The 10017-nt window shown below is 37.7% G+C and overlaps 1 pseudogene; it reads left to right on the top strand.

Moving 5' to 3' along the window:
- Positions 1-4527: 4527 nt before the first annotated feature.
- Positions 4528-6432, top strand: LOC149258529 (uncharacterized; annotated as a pseudogene).
- The last annotated feature ends 3585 nt before the right edge of the window (positions 6433-10017 follow it).

Here is a 10017-nt window from a genome sequence, read left to right on the forward strand (position 1 = left end):
CAAGTCATAACTTTGACAATTATTCAGTTCATCATTTCTAAAGCATCATGATATAGTACTCCACTAAAATAAAAATAAAACCACCCATTTTTGAAGATCCAAGATCGTCGATATAAGTGTAAAGTATAAATCATGCAATTACAACTTTTCTAACTGTATTGAACAATATTAAGACTCTCAATGAGCAGTTTGAAAATTGCCTCAAAAGGTCTTCAGACATTTTATTAAATCTAACCTATCATTCACTTTAATCTACTTTATTCTACCAGTGTTCTCCTTAATGAAGCCATTGTGCAGGAGAAGAATAGTTTAATTTTAAAATTTAAAACACAATTTGATAGCCTTTGTCCTGACTAGTGCATTTGAACTCGCATACCTTCTTAATGATTACTGGAGGCACATTATTTGAATTTGTCAACAAAGAAACTGATTAATTTATAATATGTATAACAAAGCAGTTTAATGTTCAACTTGTCTAATTTTACATTTGGCATTAGGTATATCTGAATAAATCGTAGTGCTTCTTTGGAGGATTATCATTTAAAGGCTCAAGAAGCTACAGGTTGCATACAAGAAAAGTTGCCTCTCAAAACTATGAAATTACAAAATGCAATCAAACCATTGAGAAAACTCCAAGTACATTATTTTCTAACAAACTTTCCCATTAATTTAAGATTTTCACTGGGTTCAACTTTACCTTTGTTATCAGTCAAAACTTTGTATTTTCTATAAAAGGTTGAGCTGTTTTTGTACAAAATGAAAATATAATTGAAAGGTCAGGTTGAATCTAAAAATGAAACTTTACTTCTTGAATGATAGGTTTCCTACAAGAAGCTCTTGAAAATAAACTGTTTAGACAAGAAAGTGCAACACTTCAGGCTAAGAAACAGTCTTTGCAAAAAAAGGGGTGAAGATATTTTTCTTTGTGTCAATTTCTAGGATTGGTTTTAGAAGCATGAAACCCAAACTAAATGACATCAATTTAGTGGAATAGGTAGAAGACTTGGAAACTAAATGTGCAATCTGATTATCTCTATATCTCCAATTGCCAGATATCCACGTAAGGACCTATAGCCTAACTGAATATCACTAATTACTAATAGAAGCATATTAGATTCTTTGTAGGATGCAATGGGATTATTGTATTACTTATTCATAACAAGATCACTTCTTGAGGGGATGTTTTCATATCAATAAGTTATCTCTGCAGGCGGTTTATATGAGCAATTAACAGATATGCAAGTTTCCTTAGACCTAGAAAATCATAACTAGCTACTAGATCCTTAGTGATAATATATGACTGGCAATGCTGGAAAGTATTCTTCCTAAACATCAGATCCAAGTTATTTAATGGCTGCAAACTCCTGAACCCTTCCTAATATACCAACTCTGCCAGCTTGCCCATTGACTTCCTTTTTTTTATCTTAAAAATGTATTTCAGGACTGAATTTATTCTTATCTAAAGATGTTTGAGAGGTCTTTTGTTTTTCAAATCTCTTTTTTTTTTTTTTTAGAGGGAATGCCCATGTCTTCTCTAGAGTTCCATTAGTGCCTTCTAATGTTTGACTACTAATAATCGTGGTTCTTTATTAGTGGAATCTTCATCTTTACTAGATAAAACATTTACTGATGATAGTCATCTGAGCCTAAAACATAGGTTTCTGGATAGACCTAAGACAATGACAATTATTAATAGGGTTAAACCCTTCAGATATTCCATGGCTCCAACATTCTCCAAATTTATCTACATATCCTATCTTTTCTAGAGGATTTGCAGGTTTTCATGGAAATACATCCTCTGTGTTATCAGTGCTTCAGGATATTAGACGTAATCAAGAATATTCAAAATTGTTATCCCTTACCCAACTCCAACCCCTGAGAATCTTAGTTCTCAAGTTGGGACCATATTTGTCTATTCTTATATACTGATTGTGACAATAGATGTTATCCCCCCTTACATTCTAACTCTTATTGGTCCTATTATCAAAGACGTTTGCTTATACATGTATGCTTCAAGCCTAGCAGAGTATCCCCAAAGGTATAACTTTCTTACCATTTGTTAGATGATATGAATTAATAGTAGGTTATATCTTGTTCTGGAGTTAGGCATGCTTTGATAAATCTTGTGTCTAATAATGATTAAGAACTTCATTATTCTACTCTAATTTCTTTGAACTTTGAGCAGAAGTAAGAAATGGAGGTTAAGGCGGCGAGACCTATGAATGGAGATAGAGAGTCACTAATTTGTGTTTGGAAAAAGGAGGTAATCCAACCTTATTGTTTAACGAGATTTAATATATTTTTTTTTTAGTTCCTTAAGCACCATGAAAGGTAGTATCACTTTGCATTCAGTTGGGTTAATTTCCCCTTTTGTGAAATCTATTCATCATTTATCTTTTTCTCACGTTTCTTTTTATCTATTTCAACATTCATGTCAAGTTATTAGCTGGTTCATAATTTTTGTGTACACAAACAATACTGGGGTTTGACATCATTAGTATGATAAATAACAAACATGTACCAGAATTGAAGTGCATATCCAAAGAGAGGATAATGTGAAACCGGTCAACTTAGAGAATGGCCAAATTTCAGTAATTACAGAGGAAATGGCTGAAGAGGAGAAAATGGTCGAAGAAGAAAAGGCTGTAAATGGAGAAGATGCAGAGGCATTTATATCTTTTTTGGAAGAGGTAAATCCAACCTCACTATATTGATAAAATTAGATAGGGATTTAAGTTCTCTATTATCTATGTGGCGCTTTAATGTTCATGTCAAATTCTTGGCACATTCCTAATTTTTGTGCATACGGAAGACATAGGGATTTGACATTAATATCCTAATAAATAGCAAAAATTTACTGGAGTTGAAGTGCGAGGAGAGAACAATGAAATACCACTCAATGTAGAGAATTTTCAAATGACAATAATTAAGGAGGAAATTGTTGAAGAGGAGAAAATACCTGAAGAAGAAAAGATTATGAATGGAGGAGATGCAGAATCAGTAATTACAAAGGAAATGGTCGAGGAGGAGAAAAGACTTGAAGAAGCACGTTTGAAACACCAGGGTGCAGAAATGGAAATATCAATCAAGAGTGAAACTTTAGAAATGAATGATTCCATGTTTAGCAAATTGGATGAACTCCTGAATCAGACTGAGATGAATCAAATTGGGATTTCACACTTTGACAATGTTATATAAAGGGCATCTTAAAATGAAATTATTTTTATCTCTAATCTCCTTTAAATTGCATAGACACTATTTTTCCCTAAAAGGTTATTTGGAAAGCCCATTTACCTTCTCTAAATTACATATGTTACAATGTTTTTTACTTTCTCTTAATTAAGTAGATTATAGCTTGTGTGGGCCTAATGGTTAAGAGTATGTGTTTCCTCTTAAGAGGTCATAGGTTGGAAACTAGAGGGGAGTAGAGTATATACACCTCCATGAAATTTATTAGTCAATTCGTTGTGTAGAGGCGGGTCCCTTGCCCCATAAACGAGGGGCGCTCAAAGACTTATTTGATGTTTCGCTATAGATTACAGTGCTATTAAAAGAGGGTTTGAAGGTCCACATATTTCTGCCTATTCTTGGATGTGGCATTTTATTTTCCTTTTTCAACCTCCACTTCTCATAACTTGTTGATTTTGGAGCTTTAAATGTATAAATTCTATAGTAAATACCTCCAATTTTACATAATTTGGTCTTCATTACAAAATTTTAAACATATAAAATGAAAATTAGCCTACATTGGGGTCATGGTCCTTGTCCTCAATATGTAGAATTACTAATGGCTTATTCAGATATTTCCCGAAAGGCTGAAAACTAATAGAATTGACTAAATAAGATGTTGGTGCTAAGGCAGAGTCGAGTTGTGTCTCTTTGGGCTTTGTCTCCTCCAATTTCCTCTGTAGGTAGTTGATCTCATCATTTTGTTGTTAAATCATGTTCTTATGCTCTAACATAATCTCCATGGTTGTGGAGAGTGTCACCATGAGTTGATTTTTCCTCACGCTGAATGTCATGTGCATTTCCTAGAGTTTCCATAGCTCTTCCTCTATCGCCTCTTTTCTTGTTACTTGCCCTTGCTTGGATCCTTCTCGTGCTTTCATCTTACCATCCTCTTCCTTACTCAGCCTATGCAATGATGGTTGTGAACATACTGACAAAGTATCTTGTATTATCACCCAACCTCTGTTGAATCCTCTACTATCCCTATCAGTCGATGACTAGAAAAAAGTACTAGGAATACATGCATATTTATCTATGCTACATCTACCTTGAAATATTTTCTCCGTCAATTTGGGTGGGTCTAAAGACACTGCTACTAGGCTTACATGGGAAAGTACCTTTGCTACTAGGCTTACATGGGAAAGTACCTTTGCTAGTTCGATCTCTGTATTTCTTCTTTTGCGTGGATCAAGACAGCGTCGAAGAGTTTGGAGAAAGGCTTATATTCAACAAACCCCATTGCAATGTAGAAGGCAGTAAATTTTATCCACATGAAGCTAATATTTGCAGAGCACAACGATGATGAGAACGAAAATCCGTTCACCCGGTGCAAATTTATCATCATACCTTTACAAATCCCGACTGCCCAAAATTTCCCTAGCAATATGTGCATGCAAATTGTTGGAGATTTCTGAAATCCCATATATCCGCAGTGGCAGAGAGCCAGATTTAGCAGTGATAAATGACTCAAAGTGGTTTTCATCTATTCCGCCTTCAGAATGGATGGAACCCTTTTTAGATGTCTCAGATTTGATTGAATCGCCTCGCAACTTAAAACCCTCACCCTGGATTGAAAGGGTTTGTGATATTTTAGAACATTCTTATGCCGTGGAGAGTGCCCTAGACGAGTTCTGTTCCAAATATTTCGTCCGGCTCTCGCCACAATTTGTTTCGTATGTACTGAGAATGACTAAAATTCAAAAAGCCCCCAAACTTGCATTTAGGTGTTTCAATTGGGCAAGTAGGCAATATGGCTATCAGCATAATTTGGCTTCTTATGTTGCCGTGATCGAATCCCTGGGGGCTGTTAATGATGTTGAGAATGTACGTATCGTTGCCGCGGCGATGAAAGCAAACAGGTCTATATTTCAGTTAACCGCTTCTGCCTGCAATATTTTGATAAAGAACTTTGGTAGGACTGGGATGGTGGACGAAATATTAGATATCTAGCATGCCATGAAGGAATATGGGATTGAACCTGACACTTTTACTTATAATTGTTTAATTGATGGTGGTCAACGCTGAATGCATTGAAGCAGCTGAGAAGGTTTTTGTAACAATGAATCAGGGTAGAGTTTCTCCTAATGTAATAACTTATAATATGCTTATCAAGGGGGTTTGTAAAGCTAGAAGAGTGGAAGCAGCCATTGAGTATTTTTGTCATATTGGAGATTGTGAACTGTTTTCCTGATGAGATAACCTTTGTAACTCTTATCCAAGCTTTTCATTCTGAGCGCAGGTATGACAGGACTTTGTCTCTATTCCAGGAAATGATAGATAGAAAATTAAGAATTCCTCACATGCATACAATCTTGTAATTTTGTGGCCTCTGTAATGAAGAGAAAGTAAATGAGGCTCATAAGCTTCTGGATGATATGTTGAACAAAGGGTACATTCCCAATCTAGCAATTTATACAGCCCTGATTGATGCATTTTTCAAAGTTAATAACAAGGAGCAAGCCCTGGTACTTTTGAAACAAGTGGAGGATAAGGGTTACATGCAACACAGTTATTGATGGACTTTGTAAAGTCGATGAAGTGGAAAAAGCTCAAAAGTTTTTAGGACAGTTTAGGGAAACGGGTCTCGATGTTAATGCATTTTCTTATTGTTCCATTATTGACGGGCTTGGTAAAGCTGGCAAAATAAAGGAAGCGGAAGAAGTGTTTGAAGAAATGTTAGAGAGGGGATGTGTGCGAAATGCGCACTGCTTCAATGTGTTTATCGACGGGCTTTGCAAGGCAGCAGAAATGGATACTGCCATGGAAATTTTACGGGATATGGAGAAGGAAGGTTGTGAATCGACAGTTTACATTTACACCATATTGATTGACGGGCTTTTCAAATCACACAAATCAGAGGAGGCCTTAAAGCTGTGGGATGAGATGATTGATCGGGGTATCACTCCCACTGCAGTGTCATTTAGAACACTTTCACATGGTCTTTGTCTCTCTGGCAAGGTGACTAGAGCCTGTAGAATATTGGATGAAATGGCTACAATGGGTGTGGTTCTTAATACTGCATATTTTGACATGATCAATGTCCTTTGCAAAGCTGGTCGTGTGGAACAGGCATGCAAGTTAGCAGATGGAATTATAGACAGGGGTCGTGAAATTCCTGGAAAAGTACGTTCTATATTCATTAATGCTTTGCGAAAGGCCAGAAAGATAGATTTAGCCCTCCTTCTAGCGGTATTTGGGGTTTAGTGGGCTTTGGGTCTAGATTTTGAACCAAATCTTTGATACCGTGTGTAAGAGCCTGTTGTGCCCTACAACAACCCCCCATTTCATAACATTTTTATCATAAACAATTTACATATGAAATGGGTCCCTTTTAAAAATTTTAATTGGCATTAATAAACTTGTTCAAATAAGGTATGATAATCAAATGAATTTATGCAAAAAACCCTTGTTGAACAAATGTTAAGCAATTTTTGGTTAAGTCCAAAAAAGTAATCGCAAGTTCGGTTGCCATCTTGGTTTTTCCCGATGCGATATCGCTATCAGCCATCGGCAATAGCCAATGCACACACAAAAGGGCACATACCTTTTCCCCGATGCGACGCGATATCGGCAATCGGCTATCGGCACGGCACTATTTCTTGTGAAAAATGTTTTGACACTCCGGCCCGATGCGATATCGCATATCGGCAATCGACACAATCCTACGCAGTTTCATAAGACGTTTATATCTTTTCCCCGATGCGATATCGCTATCGGCATTCGCTAAAAGCAATTGATACACATTTAGGGGTTATGTTCACGCGCCGAATGCGATATCGCAATCGGCGTTCGCTAAAGAACTTTCCCAAGTGATAACGCCACACACACACTTCCGATGCGATATGATGACGCTTAATGATGACCTCAGTTCCAAAAGGTGATTATTTCAAAGCATTAAAGTTAGATTTAAATCCGATTTGACAACAACACAGATCTCAAGATACCGTTAAGTAAAGGGATAAGGTAATGCATGCGTATTTAAAGCTTTGCCCCTTCGAATTAACGAGCAATTACGATTAGACCTTTGAAAAATCTATTACACGCTTTAAGGGGTCATTCGGTTTAATAACTTAAGTAATGGTCATTTATGAAGCTGCAGGCCGTAAAATCACCATTATTGCATCTACGATGCCTTCTCAAATCATTAGATCCGCAGCTTCTTTTAGGAATAATCTCGCCACGCTTCAAATTATATATTTATCCCGTTATGGATTGTCATTGTTATTTCTTTGTTACGATTTCTCTTGCACTTGTGTAGAATTTGACTACCGAGAGAAGTCTGAATATGATGGGAAAGAAGTTCAAGAAGGTGGCAGGTTCTACTGCGACACCTGCCTCAGGCCAAGCTGCTACAGCTTCAAGGAAAGGCTTAATCTCAGATACTACATGCACTGGTCTTACTGGTACTACATGGCAAGGGACATACAATTTGCTAGAAGGAGAACAACCAGAAGCGACAGTAATGGAGGCAAGTGCAGATGAACTAAGAAAGTCTGAGGCAACTCTTAAAGATTTGGCTGATTCTTTTCTGCACAGAATAGCAGCCAGGGAACAAGTCTTGCCTTATACTGATGTGGTACGTTGGGCAATTGAAGAAATTCCTCTCACTAACAGAACCTTCGTTTCTAAGGATGGAAGGATTTTCGGCTCCTTCAAGCCTAACGACTTGAGACGAATGTATCATTTGCCCAATCCCGAGCAAGTCTATAACAGAGCATTTGTGGAGAAATTCGCCAGAGAGAATGAATCACCAGCCGAACCTCTCCGAGATTGGAGGCAAAATCCAGCAAAACACAAGCAGGATATGTCGGGTAAGTACTCCAATGCCTCTTTGGCTTCACCTTACTGCTATGCTGGAATTATGATGTGTAGATTGTGGGGATTTCATGATTCTGCAAATATCCATGTTGATATGGTTCCCTTAATGGAAGCGGCCGTTAATAGTATAATTATGGATTGGGCCACTATCCTGTCTGATAAGTTGGTCTTAGCTATTCGTGAGTTTAGGGCCAAAACCAGAGTCACTGAGAGAAAAATCCCACCTTTTTATTACTCTGCATACATTATGGATGCCCTTTGTTTTAATTCTGAGTTTCCTGTCCTTGGTTGGAGATGGACAACCCATGACCCAACACCTATTCATTTGTATCATCGTAAATTGTGGAAACCTTCTCACAAAGACCATTTGTACCAAATTTGCAATGGTTTTATGGTTCCCGTTCACTATTCTATTTTTGACAGACCTATCCCTAGGATTTCCTATGAAGCCTCTTTTGACCTACCAGCCGTAGCCCATTGGTTCGGCGAAGAATGTTTTTCTTATATCAGAGTTTTTGGAAGCAAGGCCAGGCCGCATGTTCTTCCCTTATACATGCCAGACAAACTGTTAGCCCGAGAAATCTCTTATCAGATAATGTCTGAAGGTGTTACCCAAACTCTCAAAGAAGAGAAGAAGAGAGGATGGCCATCTTTTCCTTTAAGAATTGGAGTTTATACGCTGCTAAATTATAAGCATGCAGAAAAGGAAGCAGCAAAACTCCAAATGTTATCTCTAGTTTCTATTCCCAACAGACTCTATGACCCGAAAAAGACTGCTTTCATTGCCTTGGAACAGGCTAAGCTGACAAAGGCTGTTCACCAAGAAGACCAGTTTGACGACCTGTTCATGGGTGCTGATTCAATAAGCCAAGTCAAACAACTTGCTGCGATGAGATATGAAGATATGGAATTAACTGAATTTAATAAACTTAGAAAGCAAAGGTTGCAAACTTTGCCTCTAAAGTTATTATCTACAACCCCAACTTCATCCTCAAGCGAGCCTGATCAGCCAGAAATAAATTCACCTCCCGTTACAATTAGAGAACAGGAGGAAAGTCAAAGAAAGCTGCAGGCAGAAAGTCATAGAAGAGAACAAATAGAAAGGCAGCAAAAAGCACAAATTGAGCAAGAAGAGCAAAGAAGACAAAGGGAGATAGAAGAACAGAGACAGAGAGAAATAGAAGAACAGAGGAAACGAGAGGAAGAAGAAAAAATAGGAAAGAACTGGAAGATAGGCAGAAAAAGGAATTGGAAGAACAGCAACGGAGAGTACAAGAGGAGCAACAGCGGGAGGCAAACGAAGAACAGCAGAGAATTGAAAAAGAAAAAGAACAGAATAAGCAAATCTCTGTTGATACTGAATTGATTAAGGAATGGAACCAATTTGATTCCATTATAAGTGGTAAAGAAGCCTCCAAAGACTCAGATGCCTTAAAGACTCCCGATACTACTGTTTCTCCGGTTCTTGAAGGAACCAGCGGCCCACCCACAGTACAGAACGTTGAAGAAGTTACTCAGAATCCATCTGATCAAGTTGATCTTCAGGTAGAGGAAATTCCTCCTCTAGACATTTTCTACAGCCCTAAGCATAAAGCCGTTGTAAGACGCTCAAGGAAGAGGCGAAGGCTTGATCAACCTTCTATTTCAAATGAGCAAACAGTCATGGGCAATGTCGTCTGGAAGGGAGAATTAAGTCCCTCTGAAGATTTAACAAAGCTGTCGCAATTTGCGGGAGCTTATTCAGCAGCAACCATTGACAAAGCATCCGAAGTGAGTCTTCTTTTGAAGACTAAAGAGCATGAGGTATATGCATTGCAAGCAGAAATGATAGAGGCAAAGAATAAGGCGACACAAGCAGAAGAACAATTGCTGGCTCAACAACAAGAGAATCATTTGTTAACCCAGCAAATTGAAAAACTAAGGATAGACCAAAGTGACATTAAAGCACGAGAATTGGCAGAGGCATTATCA

Source organism: Pinus tabuliformis, chromosome 6, assembly GCF_031772625.1.
Source record: "Pinus tabuliformis cultivar Carrire ecotype Pingquan chromosome 6, CPIR1, whole genome shotgun sequence".
NCBI lineage: Eukaryota > Viridiplantae > Streptophyta > Pinopsida > Pinales > Pinaceae > Pinus > Pinus tabuliformis.